Source organism: Neopsephotus bourkii, unplaced genomic scaffold (assembly GCF_033783945.1).
Source record: "Neopsephotus bourkii isolate Nb327-2 ecotype Australia unplaced genomic scaffold, CSIRO-AGI_Nbou_v1 NB_659, whole genome shotgun sequence".
Lineage (NCBI taxonomy): Eukaryota > Metazoa > Chordata > Aves > Psittaciformes > Psittacidae > Neopsephotus > Neopsephotus bourkii.
The window spans coordinates 489,154-498,915 of record NW_026901158.1 but is presented as its reverse complement, the minus strand read 5'-3'; the positions used below and the strand labels follow the sequence as shown (position 1 = coordinate 498,915).

Here is a 9,762-nt window from a genome sequence, read left to right as displayed (position 1 = left end):
TGTCTAAGGCACTGTACTGGTGTACACGGGCCCTGAGTCAGAGAAGTGTTTGATCCAGTAAGGCCAAGCAGGCGTTAATGGTAAGCATGTGTTGGAGCCCTGTGCTGGAGTGCATTGCTGTTTTCCAAACCACAGCCCAGCGCCGCACAGGACACGGTGCAGTCTGCTTGCAGAGGGAGGGAGGAAAAGGAGACACGTGTCATGTACTGGCCCTTTGGCACAGGAGAATCCTGGGGCTCCAATGGCAGTTAAGAGAGGGAAAAAGGAAGAACCCCCCTGTGGTACAGTGAAACCCTTCTGCAGCCTGGAATGTGCAGTGCAGGTGCAGAGAGTTAACCCTGCGCTGTGAACCCAGGGGGCCGAAACACAGGGACAAAAGCTGCACTGGGCAGCATTAGGAAACCAACCCAGTTCCTGCTGCTGATCCCTCTGCTTGGTTTTGGCTCAGTTTCACTCTTAAATCCTGAACAGCCCCTTAGCTCTGAGTTCCTGCATTTTAATTTTTGTAGCAAGCTGAAAGTGTGCAACACTGCACTTGGTGCAGTGCTCGGGCACACACTAGACTGGGGTTCTGACAGCATGACATTTAACTCGTCGGTTATGAGTCATCTGTGAGGGTCTTTCTTTCTCCCCCAGCGCTGCTGCCACAGCTGGGATCAGCAGGATGTGGTGTCTGTCCAGATTCCCTCCCTGGAAAAGCATGGGGCTTGGCAGGCTTCTCCCTCACAAAATCTTTCATTCCGTTTGGTTCAAAATAGCCTGAACTGGTGACCTGCCAAAATACACTGTGAACGACACCTGTCTGAGGGGTTTTGAGGAAAGCAGCTTCCCATAATGATGAAAGGGAAAGAAAAGGCTGTGAGTGGCTCAGATGACAGGGAATGAGTGCTCTCAGTGCTGCTGGGGTCCCTTTGGGTGGCTTTCAGGATGTCAGGAACAGAGCTGAGGCCATGGGTCTTGCTGTGACTAATGTATGATTTTGTCACAGGTTCCACCGGGACCCAGCCCTGCTGATAGGATCCAGAGGACATCCATGTTTGTGGAAAAGCTCCCACTAACTTCAGCACATGCTGGACCCGCTCTTTAGACTTGACTGCTGCAGACAAGCTGGTGCTTACATTTGCAGTGGTGAGTAATAAGGCACTAAGCTTACAAGCTCTGTAAACCCACATTTACGTTCCGGCACAATTGGTAGGCTCAGGACGTTTATGTGCCTGGGCCTCTCAGCAGCCAGGGAAGTGGGAACAGACTCACTGTGTGTTACACACTGCTCAAGGAACAGAGGGAGGAAGAGCGCATGAGAGACCAGCTGCATCTTTTAGGCTTTTAAAGAGCAGCTACTCTCTGACATGGAGCTCTTTCTGTGTGGTTGCTAATACACTGCTCTGATTTGTTCTAAATCCCCAATACATCACATACATATGTTTCTTCTGGGATTTAAAAACAAACACTAAACCTTTTCCAGGCTGATATTTCTACCTCCCCCAGTACAGCAGGAACCTTGCTTGCATCACTGCCAACATTTGTTCATTTAAAACTAGGAAATCCTACCCCAGTGGAGCACAGGTAGGATTTGATTCATTCTGCCCTGGGAGGGATGCGTACAAAACACAGGCTGGGCACAAACGGCCTCTGGAGGCTGAAGAGCTTTGTTCAAAGCAAGATCATTGAACACTGCGTGTATCTAGCTCCATGTTAGTAAAGACCTGCTAAGAAACAGTCCATGGTTTTGAAGAGAAGGTAGGACTTGACACAGGACTAAAGTCCAGTGATGTGCTGTAGTGAGCCATCCAAAGCAGATTCCCTCCCAATAGAATTTACAGCCAATAAGTGTATAAAGACTGCAGATTTGAGAGCCCCAGCCTGAATCACACACAGCCTGACTGCCAGACGTGATGACAGCCTTTCCCCACCACTTCAGCTGGAGCAGCAGGTTCTCAGCACTTCTGTGGATCGGGAGCTTCATTCTTGGCTGGTGCAAATGGTTGCAACTCCAGTGAGCAGCCAGTTCAACGTGGTTAACTCATACCCCTGAGATAGCTTGAGTGAAATCTGAATATATTTATTATTCCTTGTAATTTAGAAGTCACTGTTTGGAAGTGTTACTGTTTGGTCACAGCATCTCTTTGCCATTCTCTGCAGTCTTTGTAAGAGGGCAAGAGGAAAAGCAAGAAAACAGACGGGAATCCATTAGGGCTGTACCCAGCTGAAATCTAGTGTGTTCTGTTAGTTTAAACTGCCAGCTCAGTAGCACACACTAGTCACAAGGTTGCTTACCTGTGCAAACCACTGTTAACAGCAGGTGCTGGGTCTCTACATGATACTTGCTGTGTAACAAAACCATTTAGATGCAGCTGATGTCCAAAGAAACGTATTTACTGTGACCAAAGATATGTAGCCATATTAGCTGGGCAGTTTCTCTTCACTACTCAAATTCTGTGATCTTGTCCCTCTCTTCTCTCTCGCAATAGCTTAGGCCTTTGCTCTGCTTCCTCCCATACATATGAATCTTAGTCCGCTGTATACCAGCCTCCAGCTCCTCCAAGTAATGCTTCTTGCTACATCCCCATAAAAGGCACTTGCATATTTGCAGATGAACACTTACGAGATCCTTCAGGTCTCAGACAGCTTGATTCTTTCCTGCCTTCCCATCAATTACCATAGTGCTGCACCTCTGGGGGCTTGTAGACGTCCTGGCTCCTGGATTCCCTGTTTGGGAGCTCTGCTAACCCCTTTCCAGATGAAGAGTGAACACTGAAGAGACAAAGGTCCCGCAGGCACTGACAGGCTCACTGACAGAGGAGTGGCCTCACCAGCTGTTGTGTCCAGGCTCTCCAACTTACAGAGTACAAGTCAGAGGAGCCGGGTCCCAGTTCTGGCTCTGCCTGTGGTTCTCTGCATCATCGTATTCCCTCTCGGCTTCCTCAGCTGAAAAACAGGAATCATAATATTTCCTTACCCACAAAAGCTGTTGGAGGATTACTGCATTGTTGTGAATTCCACAGATGAAAGGTACTACAGAAGAACAAACGGCAATTATTGTTTCAAACCCCTGCCCTGGGCCTGTCATCCTCAACTCACTGAATAACACTGACTCAATCGAGGAAATCCTGCCACCACAGTGAAGAAAATTATTGGTAAAGATGACTCTCTGTTGCAATAAGAGCATTTATCCGCTTGTGTTCAACTCCCTCTGTCTTCCACTGGATGATCGGAGTCGTGTAATCCCAGACACTGACTACATGCTCTTAAGCAATCTTCTATTTGGGCACTATTATTTCTTTATCCCAAACATGGTTGCTACTGAATAAATTCTCTTCTTGGAATGTGCAATGACATCCACTCTGTTACAGGCTTTCCTGTGAGTCTGCTCGTATGTGAGGTCTCTTGGAGCCCACACAAACAGTCGGAATGGCCAAATTCACCTGCCTGAAGGTGTGTGGGGCTCACATCAGCCCTCTGCATGCATAGAGATGTATGGGGTGTCTGCTGTGTGCCCTGTGGAGGTGGAGGACGGGGTGCACTGCTGACCTGGCATTCATCTCCCTTCAGCAGCCTGCTCCACTTGTAATCCCCAAGTCCAAATCCTCACAAAGAGCTCCCTTCCAGCAGGGAGCTGTGGTTTGAATGGTGAAACAGACACTGAAAGGTGAGGTAGAGAATCAGAAGCTTACGGTTAGTACCTCTAGCACAGCTCAGAAACACCAGGCTCCAGGTCCGTTCCCAACAGTTCCCTGGTGTTGATGTGTGTTAAACACTGTTGGGTGCAGTCCTGTGAGGCACTGAGTGTGCCCAGTTCTCACAAAACTCACTGGCCCCAGGGACACAGGTGTCTCCCTCTTCTGTTTCCATAACCCTCGTTTTCAAAATGCTCAGGTCCCACCCTGACACCAAGAGCAGAGAAGCAAAAAGTGTGTTTAACAGCCCTAAAAACCACTCTGGTGTGGCACAGATAAGGCTTTTTCTTGTCAAAGCCTATGAACAAAGCTTCCTACCAGTGTACATGAAGGGTTAACAGCAGTGCATGGGGAAGGAATAAACACACTCAGGTGTTAGTTAACAAGGTACTAATTGGGTAACTGGAGGTGCAATATAAGAGGCCACAGAGGCTACTCAGAGAGCTCTGGGTGAATGGAGGATGCTCCTCTGAGCTTGGGGAGGAGGAAGAGGTAAAAAGCTGTTGCTGTGGTCTTGTGTTTTATGGAAAAGCTGGTGCTGATGTGTTTCCAGAGCAGGCAAACTGTTGTATCTTGTGTGTAAAACTAACATGACAGAAGAATTTCTAGCTTAAAGATTGTACCTGTCTTTGCCTCAGCCTGAGTGCTTTAAATTAAGCTTGAATCCTGCTGGTTTGACTTCATTGTACCTCCTCTGGAGCTTACTCAAACTGAGCCAGGCTGTGCCTGTTTGGCTGAGCCATTATCCAAACTCACTGCCTTGCATAAAGAAGGCTTTGAGGGTCCTTAGAAGATTTGTGCTTTCCTATTCCCTTAGAGAATGCAGCTGGGTTCTTCAGGCGTAGGCTTGCTGACCTGCAGGTAGGTGTGTTACTGGTGTGCTTCAAGTTGAAAACTGATAGTAGTGAAATCTCTGGGTGCAGTTTCCCATGTGAATTATTGTGCCTGCTCAGCCTAATGTATCATGAATGTTACAATTTGGGTTGAAACTATCTTGCATTCACCCAGGTGAGGTAAGGAAGTGTGAGATGTACTTAGAGGCTGCTTTTGGGTTGCAGTTTTGATGTACCTGACATTGCCAGGTTGCATTTGGATTTGCAGTGGGACTGTTGGATGGTCAAGTCAAACAGATCAGTTTGAGGAGGAGCCCAGGTCACGCACTGACTGGGGGTGTGAGTGCACCCACCTTCAGTGCTGTCTGACAAAGTATATCCCAGTGTGAGCAGGTTCCTGGATTTCAACATGCCTTGAAGTTGGTGTAAAAAGGCACTTTTCTTGGGTTTGTTTCTGGCATGTGCACACCCTCGGCTTCATCCTGAGGCAGCTGCAAACCTGGTGCAGTGGGGTCTTCCTGAGCATGTCCTGCCTGTGCAGATCCCGGTGTCTGTATCACACCTCTTGAGAACGTCAGTCCTGTTGGTCATGTTTTAAACAGCTGGAAATAAGGTCTTCCAATAAAACTGCCTTCACCTTATGGCTACACTGAACTGACCTACTGGCATGACAGTGTGGCAGCCTCTGTGGCTTCTGTGTCCACAGCCAGATCCCAAAACTGCTCCTTACTTCACACTGGTGCTCAAAAGCTTCCCCTGGACTCATTTATGTTTCTAATTTTTGTTTCTTCCTTTTTGTGCTGCAGTAATTAAACTGTGTTTTGGATTGCATCGGTTTTGAGCTGCTTTATAAACTTCTGTTTGCATTGTGGATTCGCTGCAGGACACCGGCTGGGTTGGAGTGTGTCTCAAGTGCTGCGCGAGTGCTCGTGTTTGTTGATGCTTCCGTGTGTGTACAATTCCTGGTCTGTTATTGTATACATAGGATCAATTGTTGTTGTAAGCCGTTGACAGGATTGTGCGCACTGACCAGCGCAGGCTACACCCGGCTCTTCATGGGCTTTATTTTTGCACTTACTACTCGCACTGGTGACGCTCTGTTTTTATTGCGGCTCGTAGTAGTTGTTGTGTAATAACCGGGAGCGCGCAGCGCCCGGCGCAAACCGCGACTGAACTTCACGATAGGAGCGAGCAGAGCGGGCTGCCCGCCGGGGCTCGGGGTCCCGCACGTTCCGGCTGCGCTTTGACGGGCTCTCGTCGCACCCCGAGCCCGGAGGGAGGGGGGAGCCGGGGCTCCCCGGCGCCGTGCGCGGGGTCTCACGGCGCGGTTCCCCCGCGGCCGGGCCCGGCGGTTCCCCCTCCGCCCGGGGCATCCCCCCCTCCCGGTTGTGTCCCCGCGGGGGGAGCGGGGCCCTGCGGCTGCTGGGGGTTGTAGTGCTGGGGCCCGCGGGCTCCGCTGCCCCGGCCGGGCCGGGACTACCGCGCCCACACGGCCTTGCGGCCGGCGCATGGGCTCTGGGGCGCTGTAGCGCATCTATTATACTGCCTGGCGAGGATAAAAAGAAGAGCAACTGGAGGGACTATAAGGCAAACGTTGCTGGAGCTGCCGGGGCAAAGTAATCTATTTAATCTTTCCCTTTATTTGTTAGATGCTTGGGTGTGCGCCGCTAGCACTGGGCCATGGTTTCTGGAGGGAGGGGGCCGGGGAAGCAGCGGGACGAAAGCAAAACCCACTTGGGAAAGGCCAATGCTGATTTTCTTTAATTTCTCCCTCCCCCCCTTCGCTCTTCTTCTGCTCGTTCCTGTTGCGGGAGCCCCGCGCCGCTCCCCGCCGCCCCGCAGCCTTTGTGCGCCGCGACAATGCAACAAAGCGCGGCGGGGCTGCCTGCAGCCTGGCCATTGATTTCCTCCCGGCCCCGCCGCTCCTGCCCACCCTTTTCTTCTTCTTCTTCTGCCGCTTCTTCCCCATCTCCTGCCCCCCCCTCCCCTGCTCGCCGAGCGCCCGCAGCCGCCGGGCCGGGCTCCCCCCGCAGCCCCGCGCCCCGCGAGCGGCGGCTCCTTCCTTCTTTCCTATTCTCTCTGTGTGTGTTTTTCTTCTTCCCCTCTGTCGCTCTCCTTCCCTCGCCCGCTCTCTCTGCCCGCCATCTTTTGAAGGGGAAAATAGGGGCGAGGGAAAGGAGAGCTGCGGGCGCCCTTAAAAACAAGGAAACAAGAAAGGGAAAAGAGGGGGGAAGCGGAAAGGGGGGGGGAAGCGGGCGGGATCCGGCGGCAGCAGCAGCTCCCCGCGGCAGCGGTGCGCGGTCCCGGCGCCGGGGACTCCGGCGGCGGCGGCGGCTCCCTGCCGGGCGCGGGGCGCGGAGCGGGGCTCGGCGGCGGCTCCGGCTCCGGCCATTTCCCTTCGGTGGCCGGTGAGCGCGGTGTTGTGCGTGCGGAGCGGAGCGGAGCGGAGCGGGGCTGCGCTCCTGGAGCGCACCCAACTCCGGGAAATGCACGGACCCAAGGGCTCGCAGCCTCAGCTGGGCGCGCGTTAGAGGTGTCAAAGGAAGCGCAGGTCACGGGTTTATATATAGAAGTGTCGCGCTATAAATAATGGCACCGATAATAAAATGTAAAACTTCCAGACTCGCCGTACTTTGGTCAGTGCGCGCTCGGGCTCCGCGCTCCCCGGCGCTGGGCACGGTGTTGTTACCTGCAGCCCGCTTGGTTTCGCTTTCAAACAAAAGCTGTAGTGTTCGGGTCGCGGAGCTGCGCGGGGTCAGTGCGCGGGGCGCTGCTGCGGGATGTGCTTCCTACAGAACCGGCTTTTGACAGCGTGGAGTGGGCGTTCTGTGCGGTTCGGGCTCGGTGACAGCTCTGCGGTGTGGATGTACCTCTGTGCTGATGCCTCCGGGAGTCTAAAGTTACTAAAATAAACTTCTTTCGATAAACAAATACAATGGCTTCGCTAATACTTCGAACTTAAGTATATATGTTTACATCTCTAAGTTCCCCATGCTGGTAAATCTGAGCAGAGCACACCTCCTGTCCCTTGCTCGGTGAACTGAAAACTGTTTATCTAAATATGCTGGTCAGTGTTTTCAACGTGCTCAGTGTATGTGAGTGTGCTCAAGAGTTGCCTCTAAATTAATCTGGAAGTTTGGGTTTAAAGCTGATGCTCTTGAACTGACACAGTGATGACTCTGGTAGTGGAGTTGGTGACTGTAGAGGGGTGAGGAGTGCAGAACAGATGTACATCAGTCAGCACAAACAGAAGCCCTCAACACTGCCTTTAAGCACACCCTGATGTGTGCTGTGCCCGGGTGCTGTCACTGCAGGTCTGGGCTGCTGCTGTTACCACAGGAGTTTGGGGAGCTTTTAATGATACCCTGGGAGGCTCCTGCTCAAACAGGAACTCTGGACCTTGAGTTCTTCCTTTTTGGAAAGAATAAATGCTAAAATTGTGCATTCCTTAGTCCCCCACTGGTTAAAAATACTAATGCCTGGATTGGGTGTTTCAAGTCAATAATGAAAGGTTGGGCAGAGGATAAGGGTCTTACTCAACATTCAGCATTAGCCTGTTTGCAATATTGTCTTTCTCTGCCCATGTAGTGCTCTGCACTCAGACAGTACCTGCTGCAGTGAATGTGTTTCAATGACCTGTGCATGCAGGGTTTAAATGAAGAAGGAGTGCATGTGCGGTGTGAAGTGTCTGAGGTGTATTCTCAAAACTGACTTTGGAGCACTAGTTCCATTGTCTTCAAATACAAACTAGGCTCTGTTGCTTCTGGAATTAAACCTTCTGTCATTTTAAGCACTGAGGGGCTGTCAAAAACTCTTGGTTTTTGTCAGTTTTTAAAACTCTGGAGAAAAGCATAGTGCGGAGTCTGATGTTGCAGGTCAGTAAGCAGCTCCTTGCTGCTTCCAAAGAGGCCCCTTCTGTCACTCTGCTGTGTAGCTGGTTGTTTCTCTTCACTGCTGTAACTGCTCCGGGTGCAATGACTTAAATCACAGTTCTTATTAATCTTGCTAAATGGCTCTTTCCTGAGTTAAGAACCGTGTGTTGAGAACTTTATCCTTCAGTCATCTCCTAACCTGGTGGGTTGTCTGACAGCGGTTCTTGGTGCCCACAGACTGTGTCTGCAGGCTGGGACCCAGCCTGGCAGCCCGGAGGGTGGCCCTGCCTGGGCTGAGGCAATCGCACAGGTAGAGCAGCCTGTCCTGCTGCAGGGGTGGGGTGGGGGGGCACATCTCTAACTGGGACTAGTTCTGTTCAGTATTCACTGCTTCACCTGGGGCATTGTGCAGTGGGCTGTGGGCATCCACCAGACCCCTGCTGCACTCTGAGAGCCTCACTCCTTCTCCCTGGAGTAGCTGAGGAGCCTGATCGCTCCTGTTGACAGCACAAGCAGCTCGGAGCTCGATCCCTGGGCAGCAGGCAGTGCTGTGGTGAGCTCTCGCCTTTCAAAGGCTTAATTACTTTTACAAAATATATTACTCTGTCAGCTTTGAGCTATCGAGTGCTCTCAGCGCAGAGCTGCACCTTGCTAAATGAATGAACAAGGAGCCTTTTGCATCTCGGTGTTGGTGATTGTTTTGCTTTAATCCTGGTTGCTCCTTGTTTGCTAATTTGCAGAATTCATTAATCTGCAGTGGGTTTCCCATGGCGTGTTTGAGGGTTTTGTTCTGGGTGTTGGTTTTGTTGTTTTGTTTTAAGTTGCCACATTATCCTCCAGTAACGGCACAGAACATCACTGTAAGGGGGAGAGCCTGTGGGAATTGGGAAGGAGCTGTTGTGGGCTCTGCTGCTCAGTGAGCTGTTGGGACACTGGGGATGTGTGTGTGCATCCCGAGCCTTTCATTGCACAGTGTCTTACTGTGACATTGGTGTGGTTTTGTCAAGCATTGGTGCTTGCTGGAGGTGAACAACTTTTTGGAGCACACTCTTTAACCCACTTGTTGCTGAAGCCAACACTGGGAGGGTTTAAATTCTGGGAGCCTTTGCATGGGCAAGTTGAGGTGCTGTAGCTGTGAACCTGGGGCATGATGTAAACCAGTGTCAGCTCATCTGTTCCTCCTACACTCGTAATGCTTTCTGTCCTAAACCCAAGCTGTTCTTTTTCAGAATAGTATCTTTAATCATTTAAATACATAAAAATTAAATAGGAGAAAGTGTTGCAACACAAGTGTGCAAGGGGGGTACTGATGGAGGACAGCAGTTTCTGTAAGGAATCACTGGTGGCTCTGCTCTGTAGAGTGGAATGCTGCTTTTAAGT

At 51.1% G+C, this 9,762-nt stretch overlaps 1 protein-coding gene across 4 annotated transcripts in view; it reads left to right on the top strand.

The window, feature by feature from the left end:
* The first annotated feature begins 34 nt into the window (after positions 1–34).
* The window catches only part of BRD3 (bromodomain containing 3), a 29,442-nt gene continuing 19,714 nt past the window's right edge, over positions 35–9,762 (top strand). Inside the window, exons 1-2 of one of the 4 annotated variants that reach the window (XM_061352385.1) lie at positions 35–156; positions 989–1,128. The gene's annotated coding sequence lies outside the window, so the exon portion shown is untranslated. Of the gene's footprint in view, positions 157–804; positions 1,129–5,954; positions 6,127–9,762 lie in introns of those variants that run through there. The other 3 variants (XM_061352386.1, XM_061352387.1, XM_061352384.1) reach the window with 3 other exon arrangements.